General features: G+C 34.0%; 1 long non-coding RNA gene across 1 annotated transcript; it reads right to left on the reverse strand.

Moving 5' to 3' along the window:
• Positions 1 to 7,402: 7,402 nt before the first annotated feature.
• On the reverse strand, positions 7,403 to 12,838 carry LOC128995822 (uncharacterized). Its single transcript, XR_008490981.1, has 3 exons — positions 12,543 to 12,838; positions 9,793 to 9,944; positions 7,403 to 7,524 (listed from the first exon to the last, which is right to left on the reverse strand). It is a non-coding gene; the product is annotated as an uncharacterized LOC128995822 (long non-coding RNA).
• Positions 12,839 to 13,764: the final 926 nt, after the last annotated feature.

Genomic DNA, 13,764 nt, shown 5'->3' on the forward strand with positions numbered 1-13,764 from the left:
TTAAAGTGTTCCATAGCTTATAATCGTAGAAATGTGGCATAGCTTATAACGGTTTTCTTAAAATGTGGCATAACTTATAATGGCATAGCTCAAATGTGCTGCAGCTTATAAAATCTCGTTTGTTCTATAGCTTATAATTTTAAAAACGTGGCATAGCTTATAACGCGCGGGAATTACGTCATAGCGGATGGGACAGCTGATCGATCCTGAGTAGACAAACAAATTATCGTGCAATGGTCCTCAAATTATCGTATGGACTAGCAGCCGCTACTCGGCAATAAGAAGTTGCGTTAAGTGCAGCCAACGTAGCAAAACCAAAATTATTTCAATTTTTATTTATTCCTGGACGACATATGTAATAGATGTATATATTAAATGGTTTTTTGTTGAATAATAGAATAATTTTTTGTATCTGCTGTTTTACTTTAATTATGTAAGCTGAAATATATTATCATATTATCATAAGTTTGATATTGCTCGTGTTGCTTATTTATGCTATGCATGATAACTATTGTATAATATTTATTTTGTAATATTGTGTAATACCGGTGTAAAAATACTTTTTCATAGATAAAACAGTAGACTATGTAACATAAGTAGACTTCTCATCCCATTGTTGATTTTTAAGCTTATTTTTCGTGTCTAGTTCATGTACATCGACACTGATCGCTAGTGTAAACAAAATCTTGTTTCTATTATATTAGGGTAATTTTAAGATTTGTGCTTTACTGTTTGGTTATATAACTAGGAGACCAGTTATTTTTTTTGATTAGATAGTTTTATTTGGTTAAATTAGGTTTTAAATAACTGAAATAACAATTAAGAAACATATTGTAAAAAAACACAACCTCTACAGTCGGCATAAAATAGCAATAAAATTGGCTTCAGCATTTCAACAAGAATGACAAATCTTCTAAGGGACTGTTTGATCTATGATCAAAACATATTTAGTAGATTTGTCATACTTATGGAACAGCGTAAGCCCAAATTTTAGTTTTATTTCTGTACGGTGCAATGTAGATTATCGAGGTCATGTTTTGTTTACAATTTGTTTCACTGTTTACGCCTTCATTTAGCCAAATAAAACTATCTTGTCATAATGTCATGTAGCGGTCAGTGTCACAGGACAAGAACTACAGTAGACACAAAAACCGAGATTTAAAATTTACAAATTTACAGTCAGAATTCTGTGTTTAAATTTAGAGTTATCTAGCAGGTGTTCACCTTTGAGATTAAAGTTAAATTTAACAAGCTGGCCTTCCTCTCTATGGAAAATTAGAACTGTGAGTTTTAAATAAGAAAGTGCAATGGTGAGATATGAGACCTGATTATGGTTGTAAAGTATATTTTTATGGGAGCGCGTTAAGGTGCCACCATGGCACACAAGGATAATAACGTCGATAAATCGTTGGTTAGTTTCTTAAATGGTAATACAGGGAGCCAGAAAGTATTATTACTCTTCATGCAATATCAGGATGACTTTACCTTGCAATTTCTTAGCTATGGACCACTCTACTGTCCCATAAATGCAATTTTTATCCACTGACAGTTTATCACTCCTCCTCTGGAATGAAATTACCTTTGGGTCTACAATTTCACGCCACCCACACAACCCGTACAATATATAAGATAGTATCAATAAGAAATAATTTAAAAATTTATGTGATAAAAGGATTTCCCTCTGATTTCGTAATGAAACGTTATATTGCAAAGCATGACATGATAAAAGAAGAAAATCAATTTTAAAATCAGAAAATAACTTGCAAATACTTACTTGGTAGAATTCAGTAGATCCCAATAAATGTGTTTTGTTTGAAATACAATTTAGTAAAACGGTATCAGCATTCTGACACATACTTTCTCCCATAAGTTTGTCAACAAATACATGTGTGTCGATTATCATGTGTAAGCGGTGAGAGTAAATATAAGGAAATAGGATTTGTACAATTTTGTTCAGAATTTAAAGGACTATAACATACTAAATTTTTATCAAAATCGTTTGGGCCATTTTTTAGAAAATCAATTTCTTCCGTTATTTTATGGAGCTTTTATGGGAAAATAACATAATTTTCAATAACTTTTGAACCGTAATTTTTACAGAAATGGGATTTGTACCATTTTCTTCAGAATTTAAAGGGCTACAACAAACTAAATTTTCTTCATAATCGTTCGGGTCATTTTTGAGAAAATCCGATTTTCCGGTTTTTTATGGGAAAATTGGAAAATCTCCATCAAAAATGAAAATTTCAAAAAATGATAAAACGCCTGGAGATACCATGGATTAGAACCTACATACCAAATGTCATCGAAATCGGACCACAGCTGTAGTCCCTAGCTCTGTACACATCCAGACACACAGACATCACTTCGAAAACCACTTTTTTGGGTCCAGGGGGACCAAAAACGAATATATCCACTCAAAACTCAAACTCAAAAATTTTGACGAAAACAATACTTTCTCCATATACTATGGTATAGGGAGAGAAAGTAAAAATGAACAGCTGTTTTATTAAAAAGTATTATTTACATGGCCAAAATGTAAACAACTCTGTGGAGGGATCTTTAAAGGCTTCTGGGATAGAGTCTTACCATAGTTTTATTTTTGATAACTCATCTACAGACCAAGATCTTTCTTTGGACACCTCTACCAAGTTTCTACGCCCAGCCGTTCTCTCAAATTAGTGGGGACAAAATTTCCAATTAAATATTTAGATTCCCCCATGTTAATCTTATGGGAGAAACTCCAACTTTGATGGCCTGTGGGGCAAAGCCCGAGGATTTTTATTACAGGGAAAGGGGCGTCTACACAAATAATACTTTATTTTGACACGTCGTTTGTAAAAATCCGTCCATTATTAACGGAGGAGTAGTGTTTCGTAGAAATCGCCTTCACGTATTATATATAAGGATAGCTCAAATTTACGTATTTCACTAAGGTTTTTAGACCAAAACATATAGGGCAATGTAATTACTGCTGGAATACATTTTTAATTGAAGTAAAAAATAAAATTTATATTTTTTCGTTGAGTAGTACATTAGATAAATTAATGATGATGCTTGATGACAAATATGTGCTTGCATAGCTTTATTTGAAGACCAAAATTATCAAAATCGAGTGGGTAGAAAAGCCAAACGAACTCGAAAACACAAAATTTAACTCCCATAAATGTACTGGTAGTACACATTTTGTGCATATAACCAGAAATATACGTCAAAAAGAATGTCGATGCTTGATGGCAAATCTGGTGCGTCCATACCTTTAGTCATTATTATCAGTTGTAAGTTTAAAGGAGAAAAATAGTCTTAATCCCAAGAATACTGATGATTTCATTTGAATTACCCTCTGAATTTAAGCAACTACAATTTCCTTTGTGTCTTGCTTTTGCAATTACCATTATTATAAAGGACTAGGGCAATCTCTGACTATGGTCGGCTTAAATTTAGAAAATTCATGCTTTTCACACGGACAGCTGCATGTTGCGTGCTCACGTGGTGGTAGTTAGGCATATGCCTAAAAACTTATATATATAAGTTTTATAAATTCATAGATATACAGGGTGTTTTTTTAAAAACTTGCATCTTTATTTATGTAAAAACCGCAATAGATAGAAATATGCAGTTTGCCAGAATCATCTATTTACGTAGGGGGCCAATTGTTTTGAATTCAACGTTACATTCACATTCCCCCCTGCCCCCAACTTAATTTTTTTTAAATACCAAGGTACCCCTTGTGACATATCAAATGAAAGAGCATGAAAAAAGAAAATGTTTGATGATAAAAAATTGAAAATCGGTTCATAAATTTGCAAGATAGTTCCCCCCCCATCCCCGGAACTTTTTTTTTTTTAATAGCAAGGTACCCCTTGTAATATATCAAATGAAAGACCACATGGTTAGGGTAGTTATCACCCAACCACAAACTGTCGCAGTGGTTGCAGTGTTTAGCAGACCGATGTGTTAAGGAGCAGACGATTGTCGGTGCAAAAGCGGATAGCTTGACCTTGAAGCTATTGATGGATATTTCTGTCTTGCTTCAATTTCATTTTTGTCAAATGAACTGCGATGACAATACACATTCTGAATTGTAAATTTAAAACAGTTCCAATTACTCCATTATTATAGTTTGATGTTATTTTGTATTGTTTTAAATTACTTTTCCTTCTATATTAAACATTTCATTTTGATTGTCAGCAAGTTTGGTTTTGTTTGTTTGTTTGAAAAAAAACCAAACAATTTTGATTGAAATTTGTCAGTAAAGGTCCTTATAATTCTACACAAAATAGTGCAACCCCCATTCCTGTAAAAATTATGTTTCAAAAGTTAATGCAACATTTCTGTTAAAAAGTAACCCAAGCATGATTTTTTATTGCAAGAAAAATTAAAATATTCTTCCCAAAAAACGGAAACATACGTTTGACAATAGTTTTGTCCATTGATGTAATTTCTGTAATATCAAAAATGATATATCCTAGTATTTATAAACAGTACTAAAATTCTAAAATCCATACTGAACTCTACGTCATTAGCAAAACTTGACACAAGAAGGCACTTAGTTACCAAAATAGTCATAATGTAATAAGGAATAAGTAATAAGTTCATTTAAGATTTTATTTGTATTGATCAAGTGATTCAGTACTAAGTAAAAGTGTAAAGAAGAAAACGGATTTCTAACAACATATTTAAATATAAATATTCAAATATATTTTTACTGGTAAATACTCTCAAATACCTCTCGACTGACTGGTTCTTTTACTGGGTTGGAAGAACTAAGTGAACAAAAATATTACAACAGAGCGTTGGCAGTGGAAGCTTGATTTTAAATAAAAATTTAGTGGGCCCTGTGGAATAAAATTCCCCCCAGAAGTCCTTAGGGGACGTTCTTATTGGTAGTGTTTAGTTCTTCCAAGGCTGAAAACAATCAAAAGACTACACTAACCTTGCACACTACCACACTAAACTTAGTGTTACACTCAAGGTGTATCTTTTGTAGTGGATTCTTATTGGTTATAATCACGACTCCTTGAAAGAACTATATTTATGCTAGGATTGAAATACCAAAGGTTAATGATAATCAGCAAATAAATCACAATTCCATATATTTAAAAATAACTTCAGTGGAGAATATAATTATAATATAACGATGACAAAAGGTGATGTGTTATGAAATGTATGGACTTTTTACCCTAATATATTTGCCATTAATGTTATCACTACTATATATCGAACCTCTCGGTAGAAGAAGTGATTGGCGCGGTTACAATATAGCCGCGACAGTGACATTAAGGTGTGAAATTTTAATGTTTGAGACGATCCAACACTCACAAAATCCAAAGACAGCTAGTGAAATCACATTGAAAAATTCCCGACTTTTCCCTGACGATTCCATGATTTTTTTAAACATTCCCTGATCGACAAATTCAAAATTACAATTTTAATACTAACTAAATCTTCAAAAGGACTAATCTTTATCTGAAGAATATCTATGTTTGTTGACATGACAAAAAATACATAAAATCTATAGATACAGATTTGTAGCTTATATTCAAACTTTGCAGCTTGCTTTAATAAAATTAAACAGAGTTTGATAAGATGATACGCAGTTTATAACAAAATTTAATTTGTACAAAAACACAAAATTTATTCGTACAAACATATTTTTATAGTTTTCCCCGACACTGCATACGTACTCTCACCAGATCGACCTTCACTAACAATTATTTTAAACATTTTAAAATTTTCCCTGACTTATGACAAAATTCCCTGACTTTTCCAGATATTTAATATTCTCTGACATTTCCAGGTTTTCCAGGTCACTAGCCACCCTGAAAGACTATAAAATTGAAGTGTAGATCTCGTTGTCCAATTTGTTACACAGTATAACTGTACGTAACTCAAGGCAATGGTATGAAAGATTATTTATTATTTATAGCTAAAGAGTGTTATGGCGGATACGTCTATATTGGAATACACTCCCACTAACTACAATCGCAAGCCCGAATCGAACCTGCAGCCCTTCCAAGTGTATTAAATTTTCAAATTAATTTCACCATTGGCAATTATACTCTTGTAACCTTTTGTTTGGAATAATACTGTGTTATGGGAACAATGTGTTTGCAATGACGATTATAATACAAACATTTTAATCAAATTACGTTAATTTTATCACAAATAATTGAACATTTATTTATTTTTTAGAATAATGATAATATCTATGACTATGTATCAATACCAATTAATTAGATCAAAATGGATACAAAATGTACTTATTAGTATCTGAATCTAAAAACATGTGCTCAAGAACAGGAAATGACAAAACATAACATAAAATGTAACGGATTGTACGACCCACTAAGAGTAATTATAACACTAATACAATAAATAATATATAGTTACTTACAATTGGACGTCAGACACAAAACACTTAAGGAATCAGAGAGAATACGGATGAGTTTTTTTCCAAAATGCGGAAAATTGAATTTTGGTTGAACTAAGACGTGAAATTTCGGGAGCGGTACGTATAAGTTGGTGAGGATGAAACGAGTTTTTCCTAACTTAATTTAATTCCAAATGCGTGGCAATTATATCCCTGCAGGATATAGGCTTTAGGGTTTGTTAAAAATTAAATTTTTGCCATCTAACACTGCAAACTACGAATTGATTTGCACGACTCCACTTAACAACTCACCCCACGCATAGGAAGGTTGGAGACACACTGGTCACTGAGACAGACCCTTGGCTAGAAGCTTTCCCCACCACGTCGTAGGGCCGTTGGGTAAGTCGCCTATGTCTAATCAGCTGACTGGATTTGCGTTTCTAATTTGCTGTTTATATTGCATCACATTCGGTACAAAAGAATGAAATTTAAATTTTGCTTGTCGCTTGTTATGGGCGACACACCAAGCCTTAGTTGCAACCCAAACTTGAGCATAAATGGGGCCTAAGGTAAATATCAGGGCTATCCCTAGGGTTGGCAGCGCCCGGAGCAAACGTGGTTGTGGCGCCCCCTCCCCCCCAGTAATAATAGTCGCATTCACATATTTTAATCAATTTTATGTATATATAATGAGAAAAAAGTTATAAATGAACATAATATTTGAATTAGCAAGCCTATTCTTTAAATATAATAATCTTAAAAATTTGGTTGTCCGGATGCAGATTAACTCCTAGGGAGGAATTTGGAAATCCATTATGTCTTACTGGGATAATAATGAAGTACTTTTATTTAAGGACTGGTCTTGGTTGTGTTACTTACTTTTTTTAAAGTTGAAAATCAATATGATTAGGCTCAATAATGGAGTGTATTTTAATGTTTCATAAAGAATAATAGGCGAACAGCATTAAACATTTTGGTTTATAAAATATTTTTAGATAAGGGTAGGGCAATGAATCATAATAGGTAGTCTATAAATTGGAGAAAGTTTTACTGTTTAAAAAATACTTCTTACAACACAATTGAAATAAATAAAGATTATAAGGCGAAGTTAATAGCTGAGCAACCCTTCTGCATTCTTCTGTCATGCTATCCTGAAACAAATAAACAATAACTCAAAATTGTAATCAGAACTAAATAGAGAAAGGGGTGTCTTGTTAACTTGGTGGTTAATTTGTCCTGGACTTTGCTGCAAGAGAAATTGAGATTGACTTAAAGGATCCTTGCACAAGAAGAGAGGATTCAACATAATTTTTCCATGGATATTGCACACACTTGCCCAGCACAGCACAAACCTGCTAACAGCAGGCTACTATTAAAATTAAAGTAAAGTACTGTAGAACCAAATCAGATTACGCTCTTGTGTCCACCATAGCATTATAGAACACCATAGAGCACTAAACGGTTTTCATAGTCTTTTATCAATTATGTATTAAATGTATCCATTCAAATACATACAAATTATAACCCAGTGAATGATTGAAATACATGTCATGATGAAACCATACAGCGGTAGCCCAAGTACGGCTTCATCATATAAAATCATATGCTAGTTGGTCTGACCATACTGGGCAGGAGTAGAGTGGCCAGCTGTGCTGCGGTTAGCGTATATTCCGGCGCCGACCGCCAGGGGTAATGTGTAGTTACAGCGCACACCGCTGCAGCATCAAGCGCTAGCGACCGTTTCTATAACAAATTGGTTGTTGGGAGTAGTGTTGCCAACTTTGGAGGAATCCCCTGGAATTCGAGTTTACTGACTTATTTAATAATAAGCAATAAGTTAATTTAAATGCCATCTTTTATTGTATTTTTTTTTAACGTATATTTGTTATACTTTTGTAGTTTCATTACAATGATTCAAAGTTTTTCTTTATTAATCCATAATTTTAGGAAGTGGTTTATTGGAAGGTTTTGTTTTATATTTGCAAGGTCAAAATAAAATTTAACCAGGATGTCTAGTAGTCGGGGAAAACGGGAAAGTCACGTATTAACTTAGTATTGAATTTCAAAATGGTCTTGAAAAGTTGGGATTTAGTCTTTATTTTCATATCAAAGTCGGTAAATTTCATGATTTTACCTCGATCGCGCTAGACAACTATCACGTTTCCATGACGGCGCAAGACGATGATGTGTCTACACGACCGCGGGAGATGTTCTTAAACCGCGACTGTGCTAGACGACGTTTTCGTGACCACGGACCACGGGAAAAATGATCACGTCTTTTCTGCGATCGCGCACGGCGATTGTATATACGGCCGCTGAAGATGTTCACAATTTTGCCGCAATCGTGGACGACGATGACGTTTTGTGACCACGGCATTCAATGATGATGTCTACACAGCCGCGGAAGATGTTCATGATTTTGACGCGATTGCAGAAGACGACAATAGCGAATAGTAATCATTTCGTTTGCAAGAGTGGTAGTGCTGGTAACAGCTGGCGAGTAGTCGACGACGACGCTGAATTGAATACCGATAACTGATATCGAACGGCAAAAACGTTCAAGCGGCAGATCGCAAAACCTTTCTTTGACCGTCTATATTTACTCTTTTGTCTATGACTATAGTATTACACATCTACCATAGCCATAATGTTCTACCACTTCACCCAAACAAAAGAAAAAATTAATTAGCCTATTAAAGATTCACAAAATATCACAAATTATTCGTGAAATTAAAAACATAAACATAACTGTAAACAGACAGTTATCATTGTGTATCACAGTTTTTTGTTGCTGCTTAGTTCAAATTAGCTGTTTTCATAAATGAAAAAAAATAATAGTGCTGCATCCTGTTGGTAAATCTTACAACTTTTTTTTTTTTTTTTAAAAGAGGTTGGCGGCCTCTTTTAACCTTGCATTTGCCCGTCCACAAAGACTACAGATCTGTGCGTGGAACGTATCCAGCAAAGCAAGGGGTGAGCCGTTACAGTACAAAGGTGAACTGTACTGATAAAAGTTAGTGGCAGTGACCAGGATCCGAACCCACGACACTACTGCCTTGGGCCCGAAGTCCGCGACGCTACCGACTGAGCCACCGACTCACCAACTTAATGCAACTTTAATCAACTTAATCAACTTTTAATGCCTTTGCAAATCATAGAACCAACCTTTTTAGTTGAATGCCAATCGCAGCACTGAAACGGAGAAATTTAAAAACAGTACTTTCTTAAATAACATGCCTTGTATTATTCTGTCACCATAGGCAACTCTGAAACTTGAACAGTGCTGTAAGTTGATTAAAGTGTCTTTTTTTCCAAATATAAAAACTTACGGTAACCGCCACAGCACATCATAAGTTAATGTTAAACAAGAACTGAAAATGCTTCTTAGTCATATTGATAGCTTAGCCAAACTTACTTACCTTTATTGCTTTTGATTCTTTTCCAAGAAAATTTCTCTCCTTATTTGGCCCCAAATAAGCAGACAACTTCATCAATATTGTTTACATGTGAAGTACTCTCATACATTAACACCAAACATTTGCAATGCTCCAAGCTTTACAAGAAAATTTACCTGGAACAAAAATAGGCAGTGTACATCATTCAGGCCTACTTCTTGTTAAAAGTAAAAACAGAATATAGAAACAATGACTCAAGGTAGGGCATATTTTCTTTCTACATATATTTGGATTGGTAAATAAAAACTTAAAAACCCGATGGCCACTGGTTCTCTCAAACCCAAGTGTCTTTACCCAGGTGGAACTTATAAAGTGTGTTTTTTATTAAAACATTAATAGCTTAGTACTATAAAATAAAGCTATCAAGTTTGATTTATAATAAATATAGCCTATATATTTATATAGAGTAAAATATAAATTAAGCTTTTTGTTGGTCGCAAAACATAAACAAATAAAAAGTAGAAGAAGGTAGCTTCTAATGTTATTCTTATGGGACAAATTTAAAAATGTATTTTTAGGGTTTTATAATTACTACTGAACGGAATCGTCTAAATTTTATGGTGTCTTTCCATTGGTGTCATAATTAAGATTTGTGCAATTTTTTTACACTATAGGTGCAACGGTTAGCTTGAGTTTTTTATGAGAACACTTACACACACACACACACACAGTCAAGCGGACAACTAATCCACGACTCCGCTATACACAACACAATACATAGATGACATATTATTTTTTTTAAATTTCTTTAGAAAGGTCTACAGAATAATTGATAAATTTTGTGTTTTAAGATATTAACAGTATTAATGGTAGAATAAGTTAAACGGTAAAGTTTCTTAACTGGGCTACGATAATTTTATTGAAACTATCGATTCGATTAGTAAACCTACATGCGATTTTTGCACCATCAGCAAGTTTGGTTGGTTAGGTTAGGTTATGATAGTTTAGTTTTATAATAAACTTAGATATACGGTAGGCTATTTTAAAATATCAATTATTAATCAATATTTTTAATTTGATAGTTCAATAAAAAATATTAACTTAAGTTAGCGTAGCCCAGTTAACACATTCGCGGCGGCATGGGAGCGATCGCTCCCATACGGAACCCTAATGCCATCCTGGTGGGTGCGATCGCTCCCAAGCTGCAATGCAGTACGAAATGATTTATGTTCAAGCCAGGATTAGAGCTAGAAACTTGAAACCTCACACAGCACTGCTTAATAGTATACTGTATTTTTTGTGCTGTAGGTTGGTAGTAAATTTTCCCGTAAAATCCCCGTCTGACAATCTCAAAAATGTATTTTTTGTCCCGTCTTTTTCCCTCCATTTGCAATACAATTCCAATTGGACCAGCTACGTTCCAAGCAGTGCTGCTATCTGTGGGTGTTTAGCGAAACTACGTCGAATCTTGTTGTAAAACAGGACATCCTCGCACGTTATTTGCTATACGTCAGACCGAAATTGGAAAGCCAATCACACGCGGCAATCGGGTTTGTTCGACGCTGAGAGCCGCATTGGAGATACGCCCGCCATTTGACGTGCCGCCGCGAACGTGTTAAGAAACTGTAGGCCTACCCAAGTTAAATCTTTTGGCTCAGTATTATCACGCTTACCATTTCTAAGGTTACACTTCCATAAGTTATCTGTTGGCACAAACAACCGAATGAAAATATCGATCGATAACTTATACGGTATCGATTATTCGATATATCGTTTGGTATCATTATTACTCATTCGGTTGTTTGTGCCAACAGATATGGAAGTGTACCCATTTCGAACATAGCCTATGCTTACTATCAGTAAATCCAAGCATCCATAGGCCTAGGCTACCCATTTTTTATATAGGCTACATACTAAGTTAGGCCTCGAAGCTACAGGTATTGACCTTTTCAATTGCTTGCCTTTTTCAGCTCAGCATGTTAGCTTAGGTAGTTTTAAGAATGTGATATATGCATGGTTGATAGTAAGGCCCTTCTACAGCCTTAAAGAATATTTTGAAGCAGACTTCAGCTCCATCAATTTTGCATGATGTTTTTAGTTTTTTTCCAAAATAGCCACTCTCATTTAATTTTGTAAAATGAACACTTATTTTTATGTATGCTTTAGTCAGCATGTTTTACTATTGTACTTATGACTGTCTTGTGCATTTCAAGCATCCATGACAAGATCGATTGCATGTACCTAATTTTGCCTAAAGATCAATAAATGTCTTATGTCTTAACAGTAACTTACCTAAGTTAGTTAGCCTATATTTCTAAGCACGCTGCTTCAAAAACAGACAATTCCTATCTTAAGTTAATACACCTACACCTTGTTTATGAATGTAGGCCTAAGTCATTAGTTGAATAGGCTGCACTTTAGTTTACGTCCTACACTCATTCTAATCAAAAATATCAGTTAGATTATTCGATATTTCAATTAGGCTATTTCATTAATAACCAAACTTGATAGCCTACTTATATTGTATATAGGCCTACTCGAATACTTGATAATCATTCGATATATTCATTCGAATGAGTGTAGGACGTAAACTTAAGTGCAGCCGTTGAATACATTTACTGATATTTTTATTAAGTTAATTAATTAATTTCAATAGGCTAGGCAACTGTACCTACTAACTTAACCTAATTAATAACACTCAAGCAAATAATAGCCTACTGCATTTTGTTACTTTGAATAACAAGGCCTAGGAACAGGATTGGATTAAAACTTACTGGATTTCAACACCACAATATAGTTTTGGAATTTTTTGATGTTTACAATTTATTAATAATCATTGTTCCTCTCCTTTATCTTCTGTCAACACCAGCCAGACCATTGACAAGATTCATTAATTTTCAATGCCGTTATCCTTCACTTCACTTCATTTTCATATCTTTTAACTTCTCACTATAAATATTTCTTGCATTTTCATTGTCATACAGCATGTAATTGTTGCCATTTCTCGTATAAAAATCGTGTATAACATTTAAATAAATAAATGTTTAGGTTATAAAATACCATATTATCGCCGTTGTCACTTGTCAGTCGTCAGTACGGTGACGGTCAATTACAAATACAATTACAATAATTATCGTATCCTACCATAAAATATCGTATATATGGTAGACCTGACTGAAGCGAGCAGCTGATGCCATTCCCACAATGCAACATTCTCCTCAATTATAAGCTATGCCCCAAAATCAGAATTATAAGGTATGACTCAAAATCAGGATTATAAGCTATAGAACAGATTCGGAATTATAAGCTGTGCCACTATTTGACCATTATAAGTTGTGACACTGAAAATGTTTCATACCTTATAACGTTTTAGAGAAATTGTGGCATAGCTTATAATTTTTCGTGAAAGTGTGGCATAGCTTATAACTGATTATAAGCTATGCCACATTTTCAACATTATAAGCTATGGAACAAATTCACGATTATAAGCTATGACATTATAAGCTATGACACCCCACGGGAAGTAGCTATTGCCGTAGGTCTCATGGTAAGACCTAGGCCCGGGATCGATTTACTTTTTCATTTTGATGTCCCCAGAGGCCAAAAAGGTGTAAGGCGGGGTAAACTTGAATGAGTTTGCGAACCAGCATGATCGTACACCATGGGAACTGGGTTTAACGGGGGTTTTATGGGGTAAAATGAGTTTTTCTATTTTTTTTACCCTCAAAACACAAAATTTATAAATTTCCTCCAGATTATTTGAAAGAGCTTATATAAACAAATAATTTAGTATATCAAAGTGTTTTTTTACGGTTATTGGTTACCTACGGAGAAAATTAAAAAAAAACTAGGTGAAACCCGTCGAAATCGACGGTTACTTTCAAGGCTTACGCTAATTCATTTAACTGCGATATATTGAGTTAAATTATACATATTTTGAGCATTTAGCATTGTTTAAAAATCAATAAGTGTAAAACAATAACGATATTAATTGTG

The sequence above is a fragment of the Macrosteles quadrilineatus genome, unplaced genomic scaffold (assembly GCF_028750875.1).
Source record: "Macrosteles quadrilineatus isolate MER2022 unplaced genomic scaffold, UCM_ALF_1.0 Scaffold_5__1_contigs__length_97177068, whole genome shotgun sequence".
Classification (NCBI taxonomy): Eukaryota; Metazoa; Arthropoda; class Insecta; order Hemiptera; family Cicadellidae; genus Macrosteles; species Macrosteles quadrilineatus.